This window comes from Herpailurus yagouaroundi, unplaced genomic scaffold (genome assembly GCF_014898765.1).
Source record: "Herpailurus yagouaroundi ecotype Mexico unplaced genomic scaffold, PumYag 29, whole genome shotgun sequence".
NCBI lineage: Eukaryota > Metazoa > Chordata > Mammalia > Carnivora > Felidae > Herpailurus > Herpailurus yagouaroundi.
In genome coordinates this window covers 53,388,937-53,404,724 of record NW_024412377.1, presented here as the reverse complement: position 1 = coordinate 53,404,724, position 15,788 = coordinate 53,388,937, and positions in this window count along the sequence as shown.

The window sequence follows — 15,788 nt, the reverse complement described above, 5'->3', positions numbered from 1 at the left end:
TTTGGGTTTCTCATATTGGGGATATGCCTACTTACATACATTATTCATTTTGCCAGATCATAACTGGCAACCTTTGAGCTAGAAGTCACCTTTAGTATCCTCCTTCACCTCCTACTACAGTTATTTTCATTGAATTTTGAAGGTTTAAGTATGTTCTAATAATCTGTACCATTCTAAATAATTACAACCCAATATGCACATCTGTGATACCTTCCTAGCCGTTGTAAGTATTTGAATCTGCTACTTCAGCTCTAGATATTCCTTCATTAACCTAACTATGAATTTGTATATTATATATCTAATGGGTTAGTCCATTTGGTTTAATGAGAATTTGGATTCAATCCCAGAATCACTTGTGTTTTATCTGATCCCTGTCCTTGCATTATGCTTCTAAACCATCAGCATTAGAAATGTATAAATTTCTTCAACACCTTTCCATCCTTAATAGGAAAAAGAGTAACAATGACAAAATAACAAGCAAACAAAAATTAGCAAAGAAATCTGCCACATTTGATAGTGATCTCCTTTCTGTAAATCTGCCATTATACTTTTAGAAATTAACCTTTTCCTGAACAGATATATCCAAGATTGTATTCCCAAATCATATTACTGCTAATGATCAATATTCCTTAGAAATTAGTGTACTTCTTAGACTTAAATGGGTTTGACCAAATTTCCTTTGGCTTGACTGTGAATTACTATTCTTAATTAGTGATATTATTTATGTTTCAAAGTAATTAAGTTAATGTGTTCTTTAGTCCAGTGCTCAGGATTCTTGTTTTTGTTGTTGTTCAAAATCTCCAAAGTATTTATGACTCTTACGTATAATGCCTTTGATGTTGAAGCATTGACTAAAATAATCATTATGATTCATGTCATGAACTAGTAAGGAATGATTATTTCTGTTTTTTCTCAAACTCCTAGAGAGAGGGCAGGAAGATAAAAATGTATTGCTTCTTTGAAAGACTCATGTATAATAGAATAGAATAACAGAGTCTGATTCTTCACTTACAGCTAAGCTTGGAATAATAACAGATCCTTCAAAAGTTCTCATGGGAAGAGAGTCTCCTTGAACTACATTTGTTGGGGAAGAGGAAGATTGCAGAGATGAGAGAATTACCCAGTCTTTATAACTTTTCCTTATTTTTATTCAGTAGTTTAGAGCTGAAGTGGATGCAGTTCATAATATAGTATTATAAGTTATATATTAAGGCTTTAATAACAATTAGGGGAAGAAGTATTTCACTAAAGGATTAGTTTCTAAGCATTTACTTAAGGTACTGTCAGTGAGGATTATGATGTTTTTAAATTAACTTTGGAAAATTATGGAATGATTTTTGAAGTGTGAGATTTGACATTTTCACACATCTCTTATGCGCCTACTAAGTATATTATAGTGCTGACCACTCTAGACCCCACTTGGAATAAAATGACACGACTACCAAAAATGCCCTTTCTGGCTTCAGAGAGTTTATAGTAGTTTTCTTTGGATATATATTTCATATATTTTCTATATTGAATTAAAATAATGGTCATTTGTCTATTTACAGAAGTAATATATGAGTTTTGTAGCACAAATTATTAGCCCATTTATAAAAGTATACACTGTATTTTATTTCCATTATTCTCCTGTTGTTTGATATTTATTTTATCATGAAGGTTTCATTTTTGTTAGAATAGACAATAATGTGACGGACACTTCTAAAAGTAAAAGTGTTGGGTCAAAAGGCAAGCATATTTTTGGGGCGCCTGGGTGGCGCAGTCGGTTAAGCGTCCGACTTCAGCCAGGTCACGATCTCGCGGTCCGTGAGTTCGAGCCCCGCGTCGGGCTCTGGGCTGATGGCTCAGAGCCTGGAGCCTGCTTCCGATTCTGTGTCTCCCTCTCTCTCTGCCCCTCCCCTGTTCATGCTCTGTCTCTCTCTGTCCCAAAAATAAATAAACGTTGAAAAAAAAAATAAATTTTTAAAATTTTTAAAAAAAAAGGCAAGCATATTTTAAAAATTTAAAATTTTTATACATGTTGGCTAAAGTACATCCAATATAAATTCTACCAACTTTAAATTTAATCTATCTGGAATTCATTTTGTATTTGTAACAGAAAGATCTTACTATTTTTAATAGTCAGGAAATTAACCCAGTACCATTAGGAAGTTCATCTTTCTATCCCCAATATGAAACGTCACTTTTATATTAATTTAAATCCTATACTTACTTGAATCTAAATTTTCTATTCTGTTTAATTAATCATCTTGTCTCTTCTTGTTCTAGTACCCCATTATTTTAATTATTACAGTTTCAAGGCCAGTTAATATTGAATAAATTACTTCATACATTAAAATCACATTTTTAATTTCTTTTTTTTGGTCCAGATCCTTATCCAGATGATGCAGAAGGTCATAAAGGGATATGATAAGGACATGCTTAATTCACCCTGGCCATGGCACCTTCCAAATATAGCAATATCTCTTCTTGAAAAAATGTTACCTACTATATCATAAATGTATGCAGACTACTTTTCATAATGTATGGAAATTTCAAGCCTTGGCAAAAAGCTGCCTTTAGTCTGTTTGTTGAAGATAACAAAAGTGGGGTGGGTAGTAAAAACCGATGCAAGTTTGCATCTAGTGTTTTTGAATTTTGTTGGAAACACAAAGGCCGTGTGACATACAGATGAGTGGAGTCACGGTTGCATTTTAACTTCTCCACTTTCTATCATGCAGCTTTGTTTAACCTTCTTAATCTTATGAGCCTCAATTCCCAGTCAAGTCAGGGATATGAATAGTTCTTATATCATTTTTCCTAGTAGGTACTCAAAAAGGTTGATATCATTATTGTGTGCCTTTTGATTCTCAAGTTGTCACAAACAAGGAGAACAAAGGTTAGAGATGGGCAACTAGCCTTCTAAACATTTAGAATGGGTTTTGGCGGTAATAGACTCATAGTAGGAGAAAGTCTGAAAGCAATCAACAGAAAGAAAATAGGGAAATTTTTGTTTTTCAAACTTTACATTCATTTTCTCCTTTACAAAACTGATTGTATAAACCCCTTCACAAGAATGCAACTTTAAACTATTTAAGTGTCTCTGTGTGTTATAAGAGAAAAAAAATTACAATGTACTAATGGGGAAAAATAATGCTTCAGTGTGGAGAGTGTACCTAATGTTGAAAAAACAACAGGCGTTTCTGAAGCTCTTGATAGGTCATATTTTGACCTAAACATTTAAAGTTAGAATTCTTTGTGTGAATTTTCCAAGAATGAAAGTACAGTAAAACCTTGGTTTGTGAGCATAATTCGTTCCAGAAACACGCTTGTAATCCAAAGCATTTGTGTATCATAGCAAATTTTAAGAACCATTGGCTCAGTTGTGATCATGTGACTTTCAGTGTCACTAATCGTATTGCAAGACATTGCACATTTATCAAGTTAAAATTTATTAGAAATGTTTGCTCGTTTTGCAGAACACTGGCAGAACAAGTTACTTGCAATCCAAGCTTTCACTGTATTATGTTTAAAAGACAAAACAAAGGTGAAGAAAGAGGGAGAGAAAGAAAAAAAAAAAAGAGAGAGATGTGTCTGCATATTTATTAGCCTGGGTGAGTCAGGCTGGCCAGAGTTCCAGAGCAGGCATCAGGCTGCCATATTGATAGGAGCTGAGACTTGGCCTCTGCCCTGCTTTTCAAGGAGACTTCAAATCACAGTCCCCTGAGCTTTAGGATAGTAGAGAAAGCAGCTGAGTAGTATGCTCTGCTTGTGGTGTGAAAAATAAACCTTGGCCAAAGGCACAGGCTGCGAATTTCCAAGCAGCCCAGCCCCCAGCTCTGTGGAGCTGCTGTCAACTTTGATTAGCTCTTGTGACTCTGAGACTCCTCCATTCTATAAATTGCTTCAGCCCCTCAGCCCTCCTTATTCCTCCTATTGCTGGCTCCCTTTACTGTATGATGAGCTGTCACAGCTGGTTGATCACACCGTTACCCAATCAGCTGCTCCTCTTAGCCAGACCCCTGACTGACCTTGTTCTGTCTTTGCCTTTCCCGTCCTTTTGATCCTCCTGCAGCTGAATCTCCTACCCCTGCTGTCTGATCCCACTGCTTGTCTAATCAGCCTAGTAGACAGTTTGATTAGCTGCTCCTTCTTCTCACCCTGCCAGCTCTTCCTGCTGCTACCAGCTGTGCTCGGGGCCTTCTAGTTCTCACCATGAATTCCTTCTGACCCTCCATTAGTGCTGCTGGCTGATCGACTTTATACTTTTTCTCAGCAGTGCTCTGATCGGCTGTCCTTCTGCCATGGTCCTCTGATCAGTCTCCTGACATCTTCCCTTTCTGTCTTCTACAAGATTCTCTTGCTGTTAACTGAACCACTCTGGTCCTATGGCAGGCACTTTTTCACTAGCCTTTCAGGCTGGGGTTACCTCAGAGGGTACCTTTGGCAGGTAATAACATTTCATTGCAAAGTTTCGCTGCCCAATTCACAGGGTCCCTCAAATCCCAATAGTTCCCATTGTGATTTGACTCTTTGTATCTAGTGAACCGCATTCTTCACGGCACAGCCTGACTCCTAGCATATTGCAACTAGCTTTTGAATTGTTTCCTGAGCATCTTCTACCTCATTTTCCCTCTGAGTAATACTTTGTTTATTATAGTCACAGTTTCAGACTGATAAACTCTTTGGATTCAAATTCCATATTTTTATCACACACTTGTATGACCTTAGACAAGTAACTTAACCTCTTTGGAACTTTTTCATCTCTAACATTCTTTATTCAGCTAACAGTTAGTGAGTAACTACTATAAGCAGTCACTGAGCTTAGAGATGAGAGTGCATCTATGAACCAGATATTCAAGGTCTCTGAATAGCTAGAATTTACATTCAAGAGTAAAAGTAACATACTTAAGCAAACAAATAAGAAAGACTCCAAAAGTGGCAAATGCTGCAAGAAAATAAAATAGGGTAATAGAAGAGAAAAAGACTTGGGATGGAAGGGCTAATTTAAGTAGGATAATCAAGAAAGGGATCTTTGAGAAGGCAACATTTGAGCTGGCACCAGAAGGATGAGAGAAAGGCAGCCATGTAATGAGCTGGGGGAATAATGCAATGAACAAAAACAAAACAAAAAACACGTGAAAGAGCTTGGCAAATACAAGAACATAAAGAAAGCCAGTATGTCTGGAACATAGTGAACAACAGACATTGGTACAAAGTAAAATCAAAGAAGTAGGCAAGGTCCAGGATTTTATCAGACAAGGAAAGGTGTGTTAGGATGTTGAATTGTGTTCTAATCATAATGGACAGCCTCTAGATCAGTGTTGTTCAATGGAAATTTGTGTCTTGATAAAAATGTTTTATATCTGTGTTGATACAGTAACCACTAGTCATATGTGGCCATTGGGCATTCAGAATGGAGCCAATGTGACTGAGGAACTGGATATTTTATTATTTTTAATTTTAATTAATTTAAATACAAATGGCCACATGTAGCTAGATACATGCATGATATAGATAGATTAGGGTTGGTTTAGGTAAAGAATTTTCTAATCTTTTGGTCCCTGCAGGACCCACCTCACAGGAGCAAGGAGTCTAAGAAAGTTGAGTTTGGGGTCCTTTCCTAGTTAAATAATATCAAATCTGCTTTTATCTGTTCTTTGAAGAAGTTGCATTGTGGTCTCTCAAGGAAAAGTGCATTTGGAAAAGGATAGGCTGCTTAAATAAAGCGTAGAGATCATTTAACACCAGATTAACAACACCATTGAAAATGAAGCAAAATGAATTTAAATGCTAGCTATACCACTTGCTAGCTGGTTGCAATGATATGAATGTGTCTCTCGAAAATTCATATGTTGAAATCCAGGGGCCCCCCCCCCCCCGCCGCCCCTGCCAAAAGTGGTAGTATTAGGAGATGGGGTTTGGGAGAGGTTATTAGGTCATGAAAGTGGAGCCCTTATGATTAGAATTTCTGTTCTTCATAAAAGAGATCCCACAGAGCCCATTTGTCCCTTTAACCCCTTGTGGACATAATGAAAAGAGTCACCATCTATGAGTCACCAAACACTAAATCTACCTTGCCTTCATTCGTACTTCTCAGCCTCTAGAACTGTAAGAAATATATTCCTGGTGCTTATCGTTCATCTAGTCTCTGGTATCTTGTTATAGCAGCCCAGACAGGCAGAGATATAGTTAGAACACAAAACACTACCTTAGTTTCCTTAGCTGAAAACTAAGGGAGATAAAATAACGCCAACTTTATAAGTCACTTGTGTTGATTAAATGAGATATCACAAATGGAATGTTTAGCAGAGTGCTAAACCCATAGCATACACTCAATAAAGATATATTTAAAAAATTTTTAAATTTAAGTATAATTGCCATGTAATGTTATGTTAGTTTCAGGTACACAACATAGTGATGCAATTTGATTATACGTTATGCTACCATCTCAGATGGTAACTACACTTGTGGTAAGCATAGCACTCAATAAATACTAACTTCTACAATTACTGTTAGTCTGAGGTTGACTTGATGCAGAGGAGTTGTGCTCCTACTCTTGTAACTGAGAAATCCTCTATTTTGACAATCTGAATATTTTAAAGGCTTATTCAAGGTCACTCAACTATGAAGGGTATAAGCTGAGATTTGAACCTAGGTTACTAGGACTCTAGAGTTAGTGATACTAAGCACTGGGCATTCATCTGGGTTCTATGAAGTTATCCTATGAACATGTTCTTGAATAAAAATTTAATCTAGTAAATGCATATGCCAAAGGAAGCATTGTGAGTGGTTATTATGAGAAGATATTCATCATAATTATAGTCTGTTTGTGTTAAATAATTAAACTTCTTTCAGAGGGATCAAAAAGTACGTTCATTAAGATATTCTAAAATATAGCCCCAAAATTCTCAGCTCAAGCTCATGACCATTGAGACATGGGCCTATTTAGACAATTCTGATATTTGCTTCTCACTAAGAATCCTGACTGCTCTTGTCATTTAGATGAATAGCTACCAAGGGCATTCATTTTTGAAATCACACCATATCCCTATTACACAAATACTATTTTTTTATTTTTATAATAAAAATATCAATACTTTGAGGGGCTCCTGGGTGGCTCAGTTGGTTGAGCATCTGACTTCGGCTCAGGTCATGATCTCAGCGCTTGTGGGTTCGAGCCCCCGTCAGGCTCTGTGCTGATAGCTCACAGCCTGGAGCCTGATTCAGATTCTGTGTCTCCCCCTCTCTCTGCCTCTTCCCTGCTCACGTTTGTGTGTCTCTCTCTCTGTCTCTCAAAAAAATAAATAAAAGTTAAAAAATTTTTTTTTAAAAATCAATACTTTGAAAGGTTAAGCAACCTGTTTAAGGTCCTATAGCTAGGAGGTATTTGAGCCAGGATTTGAATCCAGTGGCTGCCTGGTACAACAGACTCCGGAGTCAGAGAGAGGAGGTAATGTCTCATTCTACACAACGGGAACATTTAACCTGTTCACTGGTTGGGATGATTCAATGGACTCAAGTGGTTAAACCCTCTTTGATTTGTTTGAATTGAAGTTTCAATTTGTATAGAGGTTACTGTTTTGCAAGAAATAATTGGTTAATTGCAAGTACATAAAGCAAAGAGGAAGGGACAAAACTGATATCATTTCTAAAGCTGATGGAATAGGCAAGCTATCTTGTGGGTCAAATGTCTTGAAGTCTGAGATTGTTCATCAAGAGTACATAGCTTCTTGGATGATTTGTAAAGAACTGGTGGACTCAGGAAAGAAAATATTACACTACATTTCTCAATTGCTAGCAGAAGCTAGGTTGAGCTTTTATAACTTAAACAGTTACACTGATAGTATTAATGAATTATTGTGAAGGAAGCTACACTAATATTAATTTCAGCTTGTATACATACAAAATATCTAGCTTTAGTTGAGTTTCTGCTAAGCTCAGATGGTATATAATAAAGCACACTCAACAAAAAGGGAACTGATAATATCCCAAGCTTAAAAGCAAAAACAGACCTCCTTAAATAAGCATTATTAATCAATATTTATCCCATGAATATTTAGGGGACCCCTATTCACCAAACATTGCTATTAGGTCCTTGAGATACAGAGAATGTCAGATGAAATTTCTGCCATCATGCAACTTATATTCCAACAGGGCAGGTGGATAATAAAAAAAAATCTATTATTTTTTTTACACTTATTTATTTTTGAGAGAAACAGAGCACAAGTGGGGGAGGGGCAGAGAGAGGGGGAGACATGGAATCTGAAGCAGGCTTCAGGCTCTGAGCTGTCAGCCCAGAGCCTGATGCAGGGCTCGAACCCATGAGAACTGCGAGATCATGACCTGAGCCAAAGTCAGACACTTAACCGACTGAGCCACCCAGGCACCACAAAATAAAATCCATTATTAATAAATAACAGTGATTAATTCTAGGAAGAAAACTATAATGTTGTGAAGTATTTATCTGATGGGGTTAAACAAAGTAGTCAGATTCTCCCTAAGGAATTGCCTTTGATCAAGATTAGATGAAGTGAGGGAGTTGCTGTGGAAAGCTCTGGGAAAGGATCATTCAAAGCAGATGGGAGCCAGAAAGTGAAGGAGTCCTGAGGAGGAATGAACATGGTGCTTTGAATCAAAACAAGAAGACAGTGTACTGGAACTAAGTGAGCTGGGTGAGGAAATTGAGGTTGGGGAAATAGTTGGTTTTGTAAACCACGACTTAAGCTTTATTGTTCTATTAGAAGTTTTTGAGTAAGAGGGGTGACGTCTGATTTACTGCTGAAAACATTTTGTTGCTGGATGGGGGAAAGTGTGGGAGAAGGGAAACTAGTCAGAAATTTCTTATGTTAACTTATTATATCTTTCCTAAAAATTAAGTGGCATGGACTAGAAGGGAGCTAGAAAAGTGATGAGAAATGAGTTATATTCTGAAAGAAGAGACCATAGAGCTTACTGATGGATTATATGTGGTTGCAAAAGAAAGGGGAAGCTACAAAGTGTTCACTAAGTAATAAAGCAAATGTAAACTTGCTAAAGAGAAGTTTTCACAATTTAGTACAAGTACTAGACACACAGTACAATGCCTGGCACATATTACATTTCCAATAAGTGGTAAGAGTTATTTTTATAATATCTAAATAGGTGATGTATCAGGTACTATTCTTGGTTCTATAATAAATATAAATATGAGAAAGATGACAGTGATTAGTAATTCTGTCTGTATCTCTTTCTTTCTTAGTAATTTACATTTTAGGAAACTTCTATCTCTTGCCTGTTCCCATGTTGATCTTTATTTTATCCTTGGATTGTTTCTCAGTTCACCATGGTTATTATTTCTGCTCTCTTCACTCACTTTTATTCCTTATGGAAACTCAAGTCCATCTGGAGTTTTCTGCTACACTTATTCTTTCAACCAATTTGACATATGAATGATGTTACATAAATATTATAAAATATTATGCATCAGTTAAAAAGAATTAGTGGATTAACATGAGCTAATGTCAATAGATTTTCCAAGTTACAAAAAAGAAGTTTATAAAAAATATATGAATATGAGTAATATACAAGAATAATTGGGGCACCTGGGTGGCTCAGTTGTTTAAGCGTCCAACTTCGGCTCAAGTCGTGATCTCATAATTTGTGGGATCAAGCCCTGCATCAGGCTTGTGCTGACAGCTCAGAGCCTGGAACTTGCTTCAGATTCTATGTCTTCCTCTCTCTCTGCTCCTCCCCCACTCGCACTCTGTCTCTCTCTCTCTCTCAAAACTAAATAAATGTTAAAAAAATAAACAAGGAAAGAATAATTAATTTTAGTCTTTTGGCTAAAACATAGGCTAGAGAATGCTTTGGAAATCAACAACCTCAAAATCTCAGTAGATGAAAACAATAGTAGTTTAGTTTTCCTTCATCCTCAAGTCCATCAAAGAGTGGAAGGGAACTCTAAGAAATGCTGTCCTTATTACGGGACCTAGGGTATTGGGGGCTGGGGTTAAAGGAAATGATCACTTTTCAGCTATATACTTTTGTTTAATATATCTTTTGACAAAGAATACATACCATGTTCAGGGACTACTATGATTGAAAAGAATATTTTCCCAAGCATTCAGCAATGATTACATACAAAACCTACGTGAAGACTCATTATGAATATTGTTTCTTCTTTGTATTTATTTTCTTAATTAAAAATAATATTTTAGAGGATGATTCAACACTTTGCATTATGTTGAATATGTGTGGTACACTAAATGTTTATGAGGCCTACTTTTTTTTGCATGTAAGAGTTTTGCCCTCTCACTGAATCTTTGGGGAAAAAATTGATTGCCTTAGTTTTCAAGCAAATGCCTCTTAGAAATAAGTGAAAACTTAGAGGATTTTTCTTTTTTATAGCATCTAGCAAAACTTTACTCCATGCCATCTGCGAAAAGGGCCCTATTACAGCTAAAGCTATTATCTATAAATATGAAAGGAACTCTTTTCTCATTCTTCCTGCTGGTAAAGTCTATGAAATTTGGAAATTACTAATGGCCAAAAGTTTTGCAGAAACTACGGGATGTCCAGAGGCATCTGGAAAACCCAAGAACCTTGAGATGAGCAGAGTTTATTTTCAAGGGAACTCTGAAATCTCCATTGAATGCAGTTAAAAGCACTATGGCATAAACAACATGTCATTGGGAGTTTTAGTCTTTAATCATTCTTTTCCTTTTTTTTTCCCTTAAGTTTATTTATTTAGAGATAGACAGAGACAACACGAGCAATGGAGGGGCAGAGAGAGAAAGAGAGGGAGAATCCCAAGCTGGCTCTGCACTGTCAGCACAGAGCCCAATGTGGGGCTTGAACCCATGAAACTGAGATCATAACCTGAGCCTAAACCAAGAGTAGGACACTAACTGACTAGCCACCAAGGTGACGGTTTGTGTTTTTTTCTCCTAAGTAATACCAGGCAGACTGGTAAAGATGAGAAACTTTATTTTTTTCAGCAGTTTTATCTCCCTCTTTTTTCTTTTTTCTTTATTTTCTTCTCTTTCTCCTCCTCCTCCTTCTTCCTCTTCTTCCTGTTCTTTTATTCTGGTTGCTTGACTACAATCTTAGTTCCCCTTCACTATTAACCTTTTAAGAGAGGAAAAGTGATAATTATATTATTGTCTCTATACTTGATTCTCATTTTCAGGAAATGGTCCTTGCTGGCTAATTATATATCACTGATTCTTTTTTAAATTTGCAAATATGTACTATTTATCAAATAAAAAGGAATTTCATTCCATGTTCAGGGATATAAATTGTTTTGCTATTTTAACATGCTACCTTTCTTCATTTAACTGAGAAATCAGATTTATCATTGATTTTCAGTAAGTTATAGAACTACATTCACCCTAGATGAATTAATTTTTCAAGGAAAATGTATGAAGCTCTGCGTGCTGCACAATGCTGAGCTAGGTTCTAGGGACACATGATCAATAAGATGATACTGATAACATAGTCTATGTTTGGAATAACATTTGAGTAAGAATATATAGATAAATAAACTAAACATAAAAACATGTGGTAAATTTTAAACTAAAATAGGGTATAAGGAGGGCACCTGGGTGGCTCAGTTGGTTGAGCCTCCGACTTTGGCTCAGGTCGTGATCTTGTGGCTTGTGAGTTCGAGCCCCACGTTCGGCTCTGTGCTGACAGCTCAGAGCCTGGAGCCTGCTTCAGATTGTCTTTCTCCCTATCTCTGATTCTTCCCTGTGTTCATTCTCCCCCTCTTCTCTCTCTTTCCTTCCCTCCTTCCTTCTCTCTCTCTCAAAAATAAACATTAAAAAATTTAAAAAATAGGGTGTAATGAAAGCATCAAAGGGAAGACATCTTGAAAGTTCAGGTAAGACATGTACCTAGACTTGGGTGTTAGAGAACCAGAAGGTTTTAAACAGAAGGCATCCTGCAGAATTATTGGACACTGATCCAAAGTCTTGATGTGGAGTTATCTTCCCACATCTACCCACAGAAAAACAAAGAAATACTCAATACCTTTCCTACATTTTTAATAATAAAAATTAACACCACTTATTTTGCATCTTTGTTGTTTTCTTTGACTCTTCCTCTTGAATTATATATTTGAAACTACCCAGTATAGTCCAGTTTACATTTATATTCAAAATTCCATTGGAATTTAGGATAGGTCTTTTTGAAGCTTGAAATGATTTCAGAGGGACCAAGCAGAAGCAGCTGCTTCACATGTGATTCATTGTCCTCACAAGTTCATTATGAACTCCAGCACACTGTCCATCACAGGAAGTAGGTCAAAGATTGCATTCTACAAGGGATGTAGGGATAAAACTGCTAAATCTCTAAAAGACAGTGGAAAGCTTCTCATCTTCCCTTTAGTCAAGGCTTTTATGTGATAACAGATTTTTGAAATAGCAAATAGACCTCAAAGTTGTGTCATAAGGGACTCAAAAAGATTCAATTGGGCAAAGACATTGGGGAAAGTACTGCTTTCCACTCATTATAGTGTCCTTTTCTTTGTCAATTCATTCATTCAACAAATATTTATTGATGTGATGATTACCAATACTTTGCCTAGATCAGGGATAAAGCATTGAACAGAGGCATATCCCAGTTGTTGTTGTTGTTGTTGTTGTTGTTGTTGTTGTTGTTGTTCTTCTTCTTCTTCTTCTTCTTCTTCTTCTTCTTCTTCTACTTCTTCTTCTTCTTCTTTTTAATGTTTATTTATTTTGAGAGGGAGAGAGCATGAGCAGAGTAGAGGCAGAGAGAGATTGAGAGAATCCCAAACAGGTTCCGTGCTCAATGCAGAGCAAGGACTCCATGTCACAGGAGATCATGACCTGAGCTGATACCAGGAGTCTGAGGTTTAACCAACTGAGCCAGGCAGGCACCCCAAATCCCAGTTCTTATGGGATCTATATTTTAATTATTGGGAGTGATAATACACAAGTTAAATGAATGAATGAGTGAATGCCATAACTTTTGAAGATTATTATGAAATGACCCATGTTTAGAATGGAGGAACTGTTTTCTTACTGTCATAGATAAGTGTAGTGAATATTTGCTTTTTAAAAAAATCTGTATACACCCCTTCTTCCTATCAAATAAGAATTCTACATTTCACATAGCTTTGGTGAGAGGTTATACTTTACATTCTAGAACTGAAGCTTGAGTAATAAGATCCTCCCTCTCTCCAACCTAAGCCCTAGGGCATAGCTTAGATTTAACTTAGCTTTGAGTTAGTTTAGCTTATTGGATACTCCTGTCTAGAATTTTTAATGTCGGTTAAATGATGTGGTAGAATACTTTTAGGAGACATTCGCTCTGTCAGTTACCACAGTGGTGCCTAAACCTTTCCTTTCAAAAAGAAAAGTCTGTGTTTTTAGTAGCCATCTACCTTAACATGTGTCTATTTTGCTAAGCCTGGGTCTCCAAACTCCCATTGCTCTATAAACTCATAGTATTGCTTAAGTAGATAGTCATCCATTTGCTTACAGCTTCCAGAGTTGGTTTATGTTACTTGCCAGTAAAAGTATCTAAGTACTAGGTCAGGTACTTTTACCATTTAATGCATATCTCTCACACAAATAGATTTCTGATGCTCTAATGGTTGGAATTATCCCTGTTGTTCTGCCGTATTTCACATACTTGTTTCTCCCTTGAAAGCCCAGATATATGGGCCAAAGCACTTACATCTTTAATAACTTAGTTACTCGGGAAATAATTTACATAACAGGGAGTTTTGGCATGGGATCTTGGAGATATATTTTATTTGCCTAGAAGTCCATAATGTAGTAATGCCATGCTCCTCTTCCTATGATCTGTAGAAAATAAACATTTTATGATTTTGTTTCAGAAGTAACTCAGTTATTTCTACATATTCACAGTTTTTAAACTATTTTTAAAGAAACTATACATATGGATGAGCAAAAATATATTTTGATGATTTCTTTTTTTAAGTTTATTTATTTATTTTGAGAGAGAGAGAGAGAGAGAGAGAGCATGAGCAGAGGAGGGGTAGCGATAAGGAGAGAGAGAGAATCTGAACCAGGCTCCACACTGTCAGTGCGGAACCCAATGTGGGGCTAGAACCCATGAACCACAAGATCATTGACCTGAACCAAAATCAACAGTTGGATGCTTCAGTGACTGAGCTATTCAGGCACCCCTCTTTCAACAGTTTCTGAGTATTATCCCAGTACTTAGAACTTTGGAATTTATATTGTGTCTTATAGTATCACTATTTATAATCTACTGTATAACATATAGTATTTTATTATTGATATATATATTATTTAATATAAACATTAAGCTATTCTATATTAACATTATAGTGTAAGACTGTAAATATTATCACAATTAAGTAGTTTGTGTTCTCTAGAGCCTTTAAAGTTTAGTTCATCATATGCAGTTAGTAAGCAATTACTGAATACCTCCCTTGTATTGATATTCCTATGTGTGTATGATGTACCTCCCTTGTATTCCTTGCCTACAATATGTTTGCTAGAGAAAGAATATAAACATAAAATAGAAGACATAGACAATAAATACCCTTGAGGAATTTAAGTGTTTTTCAGTTATTTAAAATACACAGCAGGTTATGTTTCAGAAAAAAAGAACATTTTGTACATATGAAATGTGTATGTGTGTGTGTGTATGTGTAAATATATGTATATGTGTATATATATATATATATATATATACACACATACACACACTCATACATAATTACATAAATTTTTATACACATTCATTGATTTTAAGTAGTATAATTAAAAAAATTATGTTGCTTTCTGGACCAGCAGTCTTTACATTTGGAAATATTTTCTGACCTTTTATAAAATAATTGTAATACCATGATACATATTTTAGTTTGAAATACTGCAAAGGTCATTTCCTTTTTGACATTTTCAAGAAAGGGATAGTTATAGAAAACAAAAGGATTTTATGAGATGAAGTAGAAAATCAATTAGAGAACTTGTTCTTTTAACTAGAATCCTTACCTTTTATTTCCTGACTCCTACTCAATTACTTTGTACACAAAGGGGGGAAAATCACAAATTGAAGATGAATGGTTCACTAAAATGTAGTTTTTTGTGATTGTTGATAAATAAGAAAGGAAAATTATCTCAGAGGATCTCATCCACTATGTTGGAGCAATTATTGTTGAAATTACAATGAAATGGAAGATTGTGGGATGGGATGTGACTGATATACTCTGTTGGGTTTATTTTGATTGAAACCCAAAGTACCGAATAATTGCTGCTCTTTGACTTGTTTGTGATGTAGAAAAAATAATGACAAATGAAGAATGCTTATGAGTAACTGATTAAATAGAGATGGCAGCTGCCAAATCCAATGAATGTCAAATACGATTCAGCTCCCCTCTATCAATGGCCTACCATGGCAAAAACAGTGTTTATTCTAGGAATAGACCATTTGAATCACCAGTTGACTGAAATGTGACATATCCCATTGACTTTGGCTAAGAGGAATGCTGAATACTACAATTTTATTTTTGGTGCAGGGGATTTAGGATACTCTTTATGTTTTACTTAAATAGGTTTGAGTCCAGTCGCTTATGCTTGAAAGCAAAAGGCTCTAAACAAATGCTTGTTCAGGGAGGTAATGAATGTATATTTAAATCAGTTCCTATTTTCTGAGGACCTATCAAGAGGAGCTATAAAGGAGGATAGAATGAGGAAGATGGCGGCGTAGGAGGATGCTGGGCTCACCGCGCATCCTGCTGATCACTTAGATTCCACCTACACCTGCCTAAATAACCCAGAAAACCACCAGAGGATTAGCAGAACGGAGTC